This window comes from Toxorhynchites rutilus, chromosome 2 (genome assembly GCF_029784135.1).
Source record: "Toxorhynchites rutilus septentrionalis strain SRP chromosome 2, ASM2978413v1, whole genome shotgun sequence".
In the NCBI taxonomy this organism is placed as follows: Eukaryota; Metazoa; Arthropoda; class Insecta; order Diptera; family Culicidae; genus Toxorhynchites; species Toxorhynchites rutilus.
Window position 1 is genome coordinate 104,872,489 of NC_073745.1, and position 15,307 is coordinate 104,887,795.

Below are 15,307 nucleotides of genomic sequence, written 5' to 3' on the forward strand. Positions count from 1 at the left end.
AGTTGCCATATAGTCATAGAAACAACATGTCCCAAGCGGACACAAACAATATAGACAAGACAAACAAATATCCTCCTCCCTACGGATGGCTCACTGCGCCTGACAACAACACTCACTTTATCACCGTTTGTTAAGCTTCATTAGCGCGGAACAACATTCCCAGTAAGCGCGATGTTGACATCCCCAGACAAGGAGAATTAGATTAGTCCTTTCCACATCCCACTCTCGCTCCGCATTCGTGCTCCATGTTAGGTTCCGATCGAGTGTATGAGAAGATGGCGATGGGAAGATTTTTTTCGCATTCCTCCGCTGTGGAGCGTTTTTAATTACATTTTTCGCTGCTTATGGCGTGTTATCCGGAGGATACGGATAACATGTGCATCGTCGTTCCTTCGCTGTCGGTATAATGAAGTATGCAATAGCATATCTGTCAGCGATTCGGGGAAAGGAAATGGAGCCTTATTACTCTCCGGCATGGTAATAATGGGGTATGACTAAATTCATACGCACCCGCTTCTGCTGGTCGAATGAGCATATTTTTGACATGTTCAACATTTCCTGTTCCTCGTGATGTGTATTAATTCGTCGGAATGTTTGTTGTTTGCTCCCATAATCAAAAATTCCCAGCAATAGCAAGATAACTAATAAATTCGATTAAATTTCATGACGAAAGTGGATTTTCGTAAGGTTGATATGGACGGTATTCTGGATAAAGAGAGCAAAACATAATTTGATATACGATGAATGGTCAAGTGACTCCATTAGTTCGAAAGCATTCTCCTCTGGATGGAGACGCACGGAACTATTGGCCCGTTTCCCATGAAATGTGGTCTGTCGATTGGATTCAATATCAATCAGTCTGATATGCACAAACAGAGAAAACGCATATCAGTAGAGACGTTTGAAGTTGCCACCAAGTGGAGAGTGTTAATCGAAAACAGATGAAAAATCTGTACCCGAAAACTTCACCTCGGAAAAAAAAACAGTCGTCACAAGATCGTTTTCACCAACTTCAAAGGAAAAAGCATCACGTTAGAAGTGAATTTTGCGGGGCATTCGTTTTTAGCTCAGCGTGGCAGGACATGACAAGTACCGGTCCGGCGGAAATACATAGTGCAATAGTGTATCGAAAAGTGAAGGCCTCTGTATGCTTGGATGGCTTTATAATTTCGCAAAATTTTCTCTATATATTTCTCAATAAATTTCGTATACTTACTCTCAAACCAACATTCGAACCGCTTGCGCCATAACAAAAAAAGACTTGTTTAAGTGTTTGTCAAAATGTGCGGATCCATCGAGAAAGAATATTTATGGAGACCCAGTTTAACGAGTAGATCGACGCAATACTGACATGGTGAATGTTGCATGTAATCATCACACGAATGAATTCTCATTTTAATTTCATTTTTGGGCTGAGATGAATTTTATAAATCATTGCACAATGGTTCAGGAGATGCATTTAAGTTAAAATTAGCATTTAGAGCTCGACAGTTATTTTTCTAGACATTTTCTAGTCCCAGTTATTCGAGACATCTCTGTAGAACAAAGTTTTTTTTCTATCTCTAGAAATAATCGATATAGTGTCTTTTTTCTAAGTTACGTTGGGGTCACCATGAAAAAAACTATTTTCTTGCTCTAACTTTTATAATTCAAATTCTACATGCAAACTGTCTTCGAAAGACTTTTAGAGTTTTTTTTTGCGATACAGAACATGTCAATATCCCAACTTCACTCAATGTCATTGATATTTCTTCCCAAAAAATACGCTCTCTTCAATTGTTTGTCATTCTTTCTGGGGTAAACATAAACAAATTCTATTGACGGCATTTGAAAGAGCATATTTCACTCTACATTATGTGTGATTTCCAAAACTATGTTATTTTTCGTGTTTGAATAAATTAAAATTGAAATCATGAATTGTTGGGTAAAAAAACATCAATAACTTTGAGTAGGATGAGGATATTGACAAGTTCTGCATCGCAAAATGTTGGTATTGATAAGCTCTAAAAGTCGTACGAAGACAGTTTTGATGTAGAATTTGTGATATAAAAGTTAAAGCAAAAAACCCCGTTTTTTCATGGTCACCCTAATGCAACTTAGAGAAAAAACGCTAATTTGATTATATCAGAGATAGAAAAAAGTTTTGTTCTACAAAGATGTTTAAAATAAGTGGTGCTACAACATTGTCAAACCATGCTTATTTCTTTTTTTAAAGATAAGAAAGTAAGATTTTTTATTTCATCGACAATTTTGGTCACCCTATTTTTGATAACATGAAAATGAGCGCTCTATCATATGTAACAACTTTGTCGAAGAACGTTTTTATCTAAAGAAGAAATATCTCCTTAAAAGTTATTTTAGTGCTTTCCATCTAATTTACATAAGGGTAACCATGAAAAAACGGGTTTTTTTCACTCTAACTTGTATATTTAAAATTCTACTTCAAAACGTACGTTTGTACGACTTTTAGAGCTTATCAATACCAACATTTTGCGATGCAGAATTTGTCAATATCTTAATCCTGCTCAAAGTTATTGATGGGTTTTCATCCAAAAACTCATGATTTCATTTTTAATTTACTCAAACATGAAAAATAACATAGTTTTAGAAATCACGAATTATATATAGAGTGAAATTTGTTCTTTCAAATTCTGTCAACAAACATCTTTTATGTTTGCCCCAAAATGAATGACAAACAAATGAAAAGAGCGTGTTTTTTTGGGAAGAGTTAGCAATAACTTTGAGTGAAGTTGAGATATTGACAAGTTCTGCATCGCAAAAAGTTTGCATTAGTAAGTTCTAAAAGTTTTTCGAAGACAGTTTGTATGTGGAATTTAAAATATGAATGTTAGAGCAAGAAAACAGCTTTTTTTTCATGGTGACCCTAACGTAACTAAGAAAAAAGGAACTATATCGGTTGTTTCAAGAGATAGAAAAAAAACTTTGTTCTACAAAGATGTTTAAAATAACTGGTGCTACAACATTGTCAAACTATGCTTATCTCTTTTTTTAAAGATAAGTAAGATTTTTTATTTCATCGACAATTTTGGTCACCCTATTTTTGATAACATGAAAATGAGCGCTCTATCATATGTAACAACTTTGCCGAAGACAGTTTTTGTCTAGAGAATAACTGTCGAGCTCTAAATGTTAATTTCCACTTAAATGCATCTCCTGGACCATTGTGCATTGGCAGCATGTCTTTACGTCGTTAATACCAGATACGAGACCAGACAACAGAGGAATTCGTTCTGGACCAGTTAACTGTTAAACTCGGACCAGCTGCTGACAAATCAATTTTGAAGTGTTGCTAATAGTACAGCGCTGACTCGAATATATACAGTTTCGGATTCATTTTCACTGTATATAATCGAATCCTGTATATAATCCAGTCAAAAGAAGAAAATTTTTTTTATCCTTATCCATGCATGTATTTTTCGTTTTTTGAATATAAAAAAATAATTCATCCCCTTAAAGTCATAAAATAGTTTTCTCATATAAAAAATCCGAATCCATTCGGGAGGTGATAGAGGATTATATTTGATGAAAAAAATCCTTCTACGTATATGTTCGAATTTCAACAATGACAGAGTTATAGAACTTTTTGTCTGTTTCGGACTCTGTTGCCTCAAACTGGCGCCACATTAGAAAGTTCGCTACAGAAGACGATTCTGTTGCTTCCATTAGAAAGATGTGAAAATTTAGTACAGGTTATAGTTGTGAAACATCTAAATTTGTGGATTTTAATAACATTTTGGAAGTGGAAAACTTCACGGTTAGTAATTTTTAATGTGTTATTATTAATGTTATTCTAAAAATTCATATTGAACTATTTCTATCAATTAAATTGAAGCTTTCTAGCCACTCTACAATTTGTTCTTTGACACCCAACTTATATCTATCTTAATTTCACTGCAATATCAATATGAACAATTCCTGGTAAAAATTCAAGCATAATCTTCAAAAATCATTTTGACCTCAAAGGTCAACTTTCATTTAATTGTAGTTCAGTGAAAAATTAATATTATTCAAAAATTCCTTCAACACTTACGAGTGTTCATCATTAGAGAACATTTCTACGTAATCAGCATTGTGTTTTACTCTGATTTACGATAGTTATTCAACAAAAAGTTCAAAAACTACTATTTTTGACCCATTTTCACCCCCATCGACGCTATCTCAAATGCAAGAGAATTTGTTTTTTTATTTTGAAATCGCATAAATTGGCATAAATAATAACAAACTGAACAAAAATTAACCGTGTTTAAATTTGTTTTCTTTTAAAGAAATCTAATTTATCGTTGGGGTGGAAAAAAAAATATGCTCAATTTTGGATTTAAAATTAGGATTGGTTTCATAATGGGAACTAAATTTTGTTCTCTAAAAAGCTATAAATTTTCAATTTAATCCTTTTTTTTTAAATTCATGTGTAATATTTATATACTTTTTGTTTATCAGAAAAAAAATCTGGAGGAAGTTGCTAAATTCCACAAAGCATTCCATAAGAAGGACAAATTTCCTTGTGAGCCGGCGAAGATGACCCAGCTTGATTTTTCCCTGCACATATGGCGAAAAACAATATAACTAAACCATCGCCATGGCTCGGCTTGATATGTTGATTGCAATGCCATATGCGAGTCAAGCGAGTAAAGTATTCACAGCTCGAGGGGAAACGAAGATGGTATAAAATGAGCAGAATAAGAAAGACAATTCATTCTCGCTCGATGCTCGCCGGCAACGATGTTGCTTCAATGACCACCAAACGGGTAGTGAAAATGCTCCTCAGAGGATACAGGCAAACCTGTTTTTGTGCGGTTGCTTTTTGTGCGATTTCTCATTTGTTTAGGTGCGATTTTATGATTTGTGCGATTGGTTTGTGTGATTCAAGACTCGATGTCAAAATAAAATCGCACAAAAAGAGTCGCACAAACGAGGAATGACGCAAAAAAGGACCGCACAAAAACAGGTTTGTCTGTATACAATATTTATATGCTAGGGACAGCGTACTTACTGTGCAAGGGTGGAGTTTACGTCGCAAATATTCTCTTTCCTTTATCCCCTTCGTTGTTTCTATCCTCGCGGCTGCCTAAGTTGCTCGTTATTGACGGCACGGTTATGTAAGTACACAAATGGACAGAACAATATATGGAAAAATGGGAATGCATCTAGTTTTCATCAATTTAAACACTTTTCACACTAGCGGATTGTAATGTATAGCATATCAAACAAAGCCAAACAGAGAACTTCCGATTCGATTGGTACGCAATCGTCAAAATCCGTTTGCATTAAAAATAGTTATTAACGTTAATTTTATTATTTCATAAAAACGTGACCTGTTTTCTGATTTGGCACTCTTAATGAAAGATGTAGTCTTACGTCAAACAAAAATAAGACGGATGCTAAATAATACATGTCCATCAAAAGTACCGTCAGGATGATCGTACTGCGAGAAAGTTATCGTACTTTTTGTAGGTCTCCAAGCGACCAAGCCGGATGCTGAAGCTTTGCATGATATAAGTGTCGTACCCAAAGATATTTGTTGTAAAAAAAATAAGTCAGAATAAATAAGTCAAATATATCGTAAAACATCCGAAAACAAACTGTTTTATTTTGATATTTTACGTCCCAGTGAACAACGTTTCTCTATCGAAAAGTTCAACGCCAGTCCCTAGGGACCGGCACGGGGCTCAACATGTTAAAGACTCTTGATATGTAATTTTCAGATACAACTAAAAATCATTGTTTTCGCTACAAATAAAACAACATACTCGAAGACACGACTACCTACAAGAAAAAATATATCTAAAAACGCTAAGAATGACTTCTCATTGTTAAATGAAGGCTAAAGAAGAGTTTCAAGCAGAATCAGTGATGGAGAGATGAAGAAATCGAGTTAAACAACAAATGATGTGTGCTCCCGCGGCCGAGTGGTTAGCGTCACAACTAGCATGCCGGGGGCTCGGGTTCGATTCCCGTTCTGGTTGGGGGAATTTTTCGTCAAATTTCCTCCGACTTGCACTGTGGTCACGCGTATTCCAGAGTTTTCCACTCAGAATGCATTCAAGGCGTGTCATTTGGTATAGAAATCTCAATTGAGTACTAATAAACATAATACTACGTTGAGACGGTGAAGTTCCTCAAGGAACATTTGGGCCATTTAAGAAGAAGAAGAACATATGCTGTATGACATTTGATATAAGAGATCGGATCACTTTTTTGACGTAGGACTACGTCTAACCGGAAGATATAGGGGGTGAAATGGAAATCTAGGCACTGAACAAGTAGGAAAAAATGCAAGATTTGGAACGCTTATAACTCGAGCATTTCTCAATAGATCGCAAAGATTTTTGCATCAATTGATAGGAAATATATCTACGCATCTATCATAACGAATAACATTTCATTTTTCATGAGATAAATTATTGAATAATTGTGAAATATCAAGCATTGTCCAAATGCCCTATGTGCCCATTTTTGATTGGTCCATTTTGTGCTGCTCAAATCGTACCGACCAAAACGGGCAACCAGAGCAGCAGCGAAATAGAATGAAGCACGATTGGAAAGGAAAAATAAAAAAAAAATAAACGAAACATTGGTCGCAGTCTCACACATGCGTAATTCTCGAGCCAGCCAGTCAGCTTAAAAATCCCCGCTCCGCTGCCGTAACGATCATTCTCATCTAAACCGTGCACCACATCGGTTCGCATCACAACACATCAACAAACCAACCCAAGCAGCCATGTCTGACCATGGTAAAGGAGGAAAAGTGAAGGGAAAGGCAAAATCCCGCTCGAACCGTGTTGATCTGGAGTTCCCCGCAAGGGTAGCTAGGCCGAGCGCGTTAGTACCAGTGCACCAGTCCACCTAGCCGGCGTTATATAGTTTCGGCCGCCGAAGTGATCGAGTTAGCTGGCAAAGCTGCTCGCGACGATAAGAAAACCCGCATTCGGAACAGAACATATTCGGTTCGGTGGACATCAAGACAACAGGCAGTTGCAGCGAGTGGCGAGTGGCAAACGCAATCGCAAAACGGCTTCAGGTAGCATAAGAAAAAAGTTTGTTCTTTATACAAACTGCTTTGATGGCAAATCCAGAACAAGGCGGCATCGAGGTCGTTCGAAATGGTTTTTTTTCAAAACCACGAGTACTAAGTTTTCTAAATTGGAACCATTCCATAAAACAAGGCGCTTTTCAGGGCCATTAAACCTCCCAAAAAAGAGTTTAGGAAATACAGTTCAATGCTTTCTAAAACAATATCCAAAATAATAATAAAACACAAATTGATTTTTTCATAATTAGTTTGCCAGGATATGATGAGTATGTGAATTTGGCAGTTGTTCTGAGCTTATTGATTTTCACCAATTCTTAAATTGCTTCTAGATTGAAAGTACATTAATTTACACTTATCTCGACATTTAGCTAATTGGACGGACCTGTAATGTGACATATTTAGTTGGACATTTTTGTAAACATAGAGTTCGGGGTCCAAAATATGACCCCACATTGAAAGTCGACACTGTACCACTGTCATCGCAAATGTTCAATTACAGGTTAAAATTACCTCCAATCCGATACTGAGTGGTGGTAATGCGACATGCCATTGAATGTAATTTACTGTAAAATATGTCACAAGCTGGATGGGAAGAAATTTTCCAACTGTGAAAGCTGTGGCGAGTGGCAAATGCAATCGCTAAACAGAAAGGTTTAGCCGAACAAGATGGAGATGACGAGTGATAACAAAACAATAAACTCTTTAGATTGAAAATAATTTTGTAATCCTGAAAAGGACCCTTTTTAGCCTGCATGTGAATCCAACGAGCGAACAAATCGTAATGAATGTATTTTTTTGCCATCGCTCCCTTTTAACGCTCATTCGTTCGTCTCGTTGGACTCGCCCCTCTGGCTGAGTCTGCCGATTTGTCTCTATCCTGTGAGTGTGTACCGCTAGAGTATAAAACACGCGGACCCCAAAAAAATATCTTATTTTCTTTCAAACCGTAAACCCGTGTGGTTGTACGGCATCGGCATCATGGACGTAACAAAGGAGGACAAGTTAAGGAAAAGGCAAAGTCTCACTCGAACCGTGCAGGTCTCCAGTTCCCTGTTGGTCGCATTCACTGATTGCTCCGCAAGGGTAACTAGGCCGAACGGGTTGGTCCCGGAGCACCAGTATACCTAACAGCGATTGTAGAGCTTCGGCCGTCGGAGTGCTCGAGCTTGCAAAGCTGCTCACGACAATCAGAAAACCCGCATCAAGAACAGAGCAGCTTCGGTTCGGCGCTCATCAAGGCAACAATTAGTTTCAGTGAGTGGCAAAGTGTTTCTCCGGCACGTCGCATTAAATGTAATTTACTGAACAACATGTCACAAGCTGGATGGGAAGAAATTTTCCAACTGTGAAAGCTGTGGCGAGTGGCAAACGCAATAGCTAAACAGGAAGGTTTAACCGAACAAGATGGGAATATCGAGTGATAACAAAAACACAACACCAAAGGTTCTTTTCAGAACCATCAACATATTCATAAAGAGTAAACAGTAAATTAATCCATTTTTCAGGTAGATAGGTAGGTATTCACGTAGGAGAAGAAAATAAAACAATATATTTAAAATATATATTTAAAAAAAGCTGTCCCCTTTGTATAGTCCTACGTCACTCCGGTTATGTCCCCGACATTACCCACCCGTCTTTTTTCTTGAAAATACAATAAATAAGCTATATTTTTACACATCAACTTTTTTGTTTAATCCAAAATCAAACGAGATAGAGCTGATTCATCGAATATAGCCATTTTAAAGCAAGCAGAGCCACCAACAACAGTACTTCCATAACTGTTTCACAGTTGAGATTCGACCATAGAAGGATTTTTTCCATCAAATATGACCCTCTGAAAAATCATAACTCAAGAACGACAAAAAAAAATGCCTATCTAATTTTTGGATATCTTATATAGATTGCCGGCTACACAAATGTATGGGACAGTCGAAGCTCACATTTCAACACTATTTTAACATTTGAACGTAATGAATTTTAAAAAATCTGTATATTATGTATGCAGTGGCGTAGTGTAGGGGGCGCAGGGGGCGTTCCGCCTCGGGTGTCACCCTTAGAGGGGTGAAACCCATGACTTTGACATGTATACTATGGAAAAGTCAATGTGATTGAATCTTTCTTGGTATTTTCATGTTCATCATTTCGTTATACTACATTTTCCATTTCTGTCCTGAGGTGTATTTTCAATGTCTCGAAAACGAGGGGGTTACGTTCGAAGTACAAGGTTTTGATGTTTTTTTGACGTAGGACTACGTCTTTCATTTCTATACCGGGGTGTAAAATCAAAGTTTCGAAAACGAAAGCGTTACGCCGGAGACCGAGATTTTGAGCGTTAATAGCTCTTAAACAACTGAACGAAATGGTATGATAAACACTTCATTCGAAAGATAAAATGTCTACGCGTTATATACTTGTTACTTTTTGATCCAAAAACTTGTTTCAATAGTCTTAAATTTGCTTTCAAAACAGGCTATTGAAATCACCAATCGGTATATAAGCGAGCGGCGCTCGGGAATCCACTCAGTTCTAATTGAACAGCGATTGGAGCATGTTGTCGCTGTTGCGGTGAAGCTCTTTATTTATCATGAAAGCGCGGATGAACGGTGTCACCAAGAGCCTGTTTGTGCACCCTAGGCCAGAAGGGAATCTATCAGGAGGAGAGTGATGCCACAAACGGTTCCCTGGGAAGACATCGCTACACACACATACACGCGCGGCTATTAACAGGTGGTTATCGAGTTGGCATTAACCACTGGTGGGCTTCCAGTATCGAGGAAATTGTGGAAATATCTAATCGTTACTGAAAATAATCTGCCAGTTCCTCTGGGAATTTTCAAAATATATTAATGTGAAAGAGTTTAATTGAATGTTTTCTATCCATGTTACACTGTGACCAAATATGTTTCAATCAAGTGCTATTAACAGGTGGTTATCGAGTTGGCATTAACCACTGGTGGGCTTCCAGTATCGAGGAAAATGTGGAAATATCTAATCGTTACTGAAAATAATCTGCCAGTTCCTTTGGGAATTTTCAAAATATATTCATGTGAAAGAGTTTAATTGAATGTTTTCTATCCATGTTACACTGTGACCAAATATGTTTCAATCAATTGCTATTAACAGGTGGTTATCGAGTTAGCATTAACCACTGGTGGGCTTCCAGTATCGAGGAAAATGTGGAAATATCTAATCGTTACTGAAAATAATCTGCCAGTTCATCTGGGAATTTTCAAAATATATTCATGTGAAAGAGTTTAATTGAATGTTTTCTATCCATGTAACACTGTGACCAAATACATTTGGTTTTGTGGTTTTTCAATCAATCGCAATTAACAGGATAGCTTCAGAAGATTATTCTTCCCCATCAGTAGGATATTTCCGTATCCAATATTGTATGCGCCCGCAATCGATTATTGCTCAGTCGCCGAAAGTTCCGAGCTCAGAGAGTTCATTCCCCTCTAGTTTGCCTTCCAAATTGCCATCGTAAACCACACCTTCTCTCGATTCAATCACACACAAAAAGCATACTTACGCGATATTCTGGTGGTGAGACACATTCATTTTTCGTGAGGACATCGACAAGACAACATCGTTGCCTAACGTGCTGGAGGAGGTGGATGGCGAAGGATCGACACATACACGCGCAGAACTCTTTCCGTTAGGATGCCATTCAGCATCGAGAAAGTTCCGGAAAGATCTAATCATTGCTGGAAAATAATCTGCCAGTTCCTTTGGGAATTTTCAAAATATATTCATGTGAAAGAGTTTATTTTAATGTTTTCTATCCATGTAACACTGTGACCAAATACATTAGGTTTTGTGATTTTTCAATCAATCGCAATCAACAGGAGAGCTTCTGAAGATTATTCTTCCCCATCAGTAGGATATTTCCGTATCCAATATTGGATGCATAAAACTTTGTGCCTCCAACGTAACGCTCTCGTTTTCGAAGTTCTCCAAATATTCATTCATTCAGAATGAATTCAGATTCAACTTCATACAAATTATCTCTAAATCAACGATAGTCCTACGTCACCCTTGCGGTTATACCATAGATATAACCCACTTCCTGTTTTTTACTTATTGGCCATGAAAACTTGTTTCAATAGCGCAAAAATGCAAATGATTTATGTTTATCTTGAAATTTCATTCCAGTCTCGATTGATCTGCGGTTGCTGCATGACGCAAGATGCGTCGGTTGGTCAACCTCTGTCAGTTCCTTTTTTGCTGCCGTGATGAACGGACATCCAAAATCGTTTGCTTGTTAATGCACCCAAGGGGTAAAATATGCTTTCGCACAAATTTGGACAGTTAACTAGGTGTTCCCATGATGATGTTTTATATCACGAAGAAAAACTCGGATGTATGGAGGATTGAATAAGGTTGTCTTGATGATTCGAATGTTGAACGTCAAAAAGAGATCCCAAGCGAAAGAATATCATTTCGTATATATTTGAACAGATTGCAAGACAGTTCCAAGGGAAAGCAAAATAGCCATTTATTAAGAATTGATTTAGATGCAACTTTAGACAAATGGTTACTAAGCCAATGGTATTCCTACGTTACGTTATATCACAGATATAACCCACCCCTAGTTTTTTCGTTTTAGGTGGGAAAATCTGCAGATTTGAATAATGACATCTTTTAACAACTGGAAGGTCAGGGTTTAGTTTTCATGAAGTCCCGCTCGCAGGCTGTCGACCACTCCAACCATGTCAGGATCAAATGAAGGAATTCAGATTTTGTGGAGAAAACAAAATAAAAAAAGCCGTATCCATAGGGTCTGTAGACAACTCTTTGGGCTTATGAGGACAACATGTGTCTCCGCCCAGAGAGGTATCTGAGCAGAGTTCCGTAGTGTAGTAGAGATGAGATATGATCGAATATAGACTAAGAAGATTTGATCTATACTGTTCGAATGATTTATTGCAACTGACATTGCCCTGATCATTCATTCTTTGTTTTTAAGAGGCTTTAAACTTTGCAGTTCATTCGCCTCTAATATTGCCCTGAACATTTCGCGCCCTATTTATACGATTAGCCCACACACATTTGAATAGCGCAATTGTTGTATGGGCTGTGTCTGGAATATTCGTCATAAACAATTACACTTTTTATAGCGGGTTCGTTTCCATCTGTTCCTGTCTTTTGACAATTTGCTAGTTATTGTTTGTCATTGTTGTGTTGTCTTCAAAGGTGAGTATTTTGTGTCGTCCAATTATGTGTAATAAATAATTATCTTTTCAGCTGATTGTTTTGGGTATTCGTGACGACGATGAAAAGGTAAGTACCAATATGTACTCATGTTAAATATCTATACCAATTGCTTTTTGTTTTCAGGTACGGACTCAGGCTGATTTGCTGCAGATTTCAAAGGATTTTTTGTGCGTTGAATAAAGTGTTTTGTGGAAATGAAAATGTGTTGTTTTTTAGTTTTGTCTATCTGGGCAGTAACAGCATGATTTTGCTAAGAATCTACAGTGTGTGACATTTTTAGAACTGTTTTCTGTTTGTTTTGTTAAAAGATTGTCGCAAACTCGATGGAGTGCTCATTAAAATACTGTGAAACCAATTTATGGGCTGATCACAGACACTGGAGTATTCTGCGACTCGAATACCGGATCAAGTGCACAGTCCCTCCTACCAGAATTTAATGATTTAATACTTCTGTGTTATCTGTACTTCTGATGCGTTGTACTACATGAAGTAGATCTAGCGCAGAATATTTGCAAAAAAGGATCATCTCTGAGTAACGTTGTTATCAGGCTTAATGCTCTGGTAATTTTATCGCTGTTGAATCGTACAGTCTAGTCGAAACGGCCATTAAGAAGGTTTTATTTAAATCCAACGATTAGAAATTTGCTACTAAAAGGAGACTTCCTCATAAGATGAGCAAACCAGGCGAAAGACCTTCCGGACTCGGTCCAAATGGCATTGGCCATTTTAATCGGAAATTACAAAATCCTCTAAAGAAGAAGCCGAACGTCTTAAAGCAATTCAAGCTCGACACATGTTATGAATATCTGACAGCGAACAGAAAAATACGATTTGACAAACTGGCAACTAGGAAGTTTCAGAAAGCAGCTTTTGCTACAGATACCAAGATTCTGTAGACATTTGAAGGCCGCTAAAATTAATTCTAATGATATAATGAATGTGATTGCATTGAATGTGTTACCGTTCATCATGGAGTGGGACTTGAAAGGATCGGTTGCAAATCTTACAGTGAATTTGAAGCTGTTTCTAACCGTGTACATTTCTGTGGCTTCCGGTGGAGAGGCTTATCAGAGTTGAAATTAATCGAAAATTTGCTGGCACTTGTACAATATCAATGTCGGTCTCAGCTCTCGAAGATATTTATTCCATAAGATTTATTTGAGTCATATTTCGACATCCACAAATAAACCATATTTTATTTACTTTCTCATTTTGTAACTGTCAGTTCCAGTGACCAACGCGTTACGATTTCTCAAAGTATTAAAATTTAATAAATTTAAAAAAAATAATATCTCCGTTTTGAAGAGTTTAATACCGCACTGTTTAGCTTATGTAGGCGAAGATAACTGCACCTAAAAAAACGAAAAAATTGTTAAATCATTGCTAAAACTATTAAAACATGAAAAACCAACAGCTACTTGTATTTTTAAAGACATCACCTGCTCATTGTCTAAATCCATATATTTAAATCATCCCAAACACCACAACGTGAGGATTGGAATTCCATCGAGAAATTATGGCCGAATTTTAATTATCTTAATTTGTTTTTATTAAAAATGGTATTATCTTCTTTTTCAGCGTTTTATCAATGAAAAACCCAAAAGAACACATATCAAACAACATTACGACAATGGAATTTTGTTGTTGTCTGCCGTAAATCTCTGGCACAAATCCACGATTTAACAATGAATAGAAAAATACATTCGAGTTACTGTAGTAGGAACTCATTGAGGGCTTATTTCATACGAATTTTCGTAACTTTTTAATGTTCTGATAGTGCAACATAAACACACATTTCACATAAGCAAACCAACCCCTATGTTAAATTTTCACCATCAATCACAATCCCTTGTTAACAAACACAATTTCATTTTCAAATCTTACCTTTCTTTGGATTGTTGTCTTTTATAAAAGTGAACTACTAATTAGTGCTGCGTCTCAACTTGCTGACAAAGTTCTCCTTAAACTCCTTTGACTAATTGATTAATTTGTCTCAAGTTTCCTATGTCGAATAGGGTGATGAAGTTCACACTCCCAGTGGGACTTTAAAGCACTTCTTCTCTACCTTCAGCACCATTTTCACTAGTTTGTCAACTGTAAACTAATGCCCATCTGCTACCGCAGCATATCCACTGAAACTATCCCAAAACACAATACAGGATCAATCGAGACTAATGCTGCCCAACTGTTAGTTCTCTATCGAGACATCCTTTTCCTTGTCTTCGCGATGGAAAGTCACACGTCTTCGACCTCCATCGTTGGCACCAAACTTGTTGCGATCGTTAAATTTCGGGATTTAATTACTTTCGCTTGGCTCACGGCGAATTCCTTTCCCACTCCACAAATCACCAAACCACAGATTCACATGTGCTTTTACGTTGAAAGAATTTCACTCCGGATCTGATTAGCGGTTCGCATGTTCACTTCCCGCTTCCTGAGCGGAACTTTGAAAACGGCCTGGGCTGAACGGTTTCAACACTACACAACGACTCGCCAAGGCCGAGATGCTAGCGCCAGAAAATGCAACCAATCGCGACGCCGGTCGAGATAAAACTGATTCGATCCGGCGCGGTCGGTCTATGAATGAAATTTTGGTCCCATTGGGGGGATGCGGGCTTTCCACGGGTTGCGCTTACCAGACTAGGGGTGGAAAGAGTTTTTCTGGATAGATACGGCGCTGGTTAGGATTTTCTGTTGTGTCGCTGGAAAATCATGGCTCTGAGAAATACTCTCCAGAAGCAACAGTCAAAGAGCGTGAGCACGTGAGAGAGAATAAGTGTGGAGAGAAACAGCACAACGCTGTCGAACACGTGTTGCTTTCAGGGCGAGGGAAATTTATTACGATCTACGGTTTGTTTACATTTATTGGCACGGTATTACTCGATTCTGTTAGGGTCGAAGTGGCGGTTGTTGCCACGAAATCGAAGGGAGTTATTTTTGGGCCGTGTTTCAAATGTTGTCTTTTGAAACAGTATTCAAAAGTATCACAAATACTGTTTGCAGTAATAATTTTACTGAAGTTCTAAGGGGCTGTCCGTG

At 37.6% G+C, this 15,307-nt stretch overlaps 1 protein-coding gene across 1 annotated transcript in view; it reads right to left on the bottom strand.

Moving 5' to 3' along the window:
• The window catches only part of LOC129769358 (neuropeptide Y receptor type 1), a 92,648-nt gene extending 77,846 nt beyond the window's left edge, over positions 1–14,802 (bottom strand). Inside the window, exon 1 of the mRNA XM_055771579.1 lies at positions 14,153–14,802. The gene's annotated coding sequence lies outside the window, so the exon portion shown is untranslated. The remainder of the gene's footprint in view (positions 1–14,152) is intronic.
• Between the last annotated feature and the right edge of the window lie 505 nt (positions 14,803–15,307).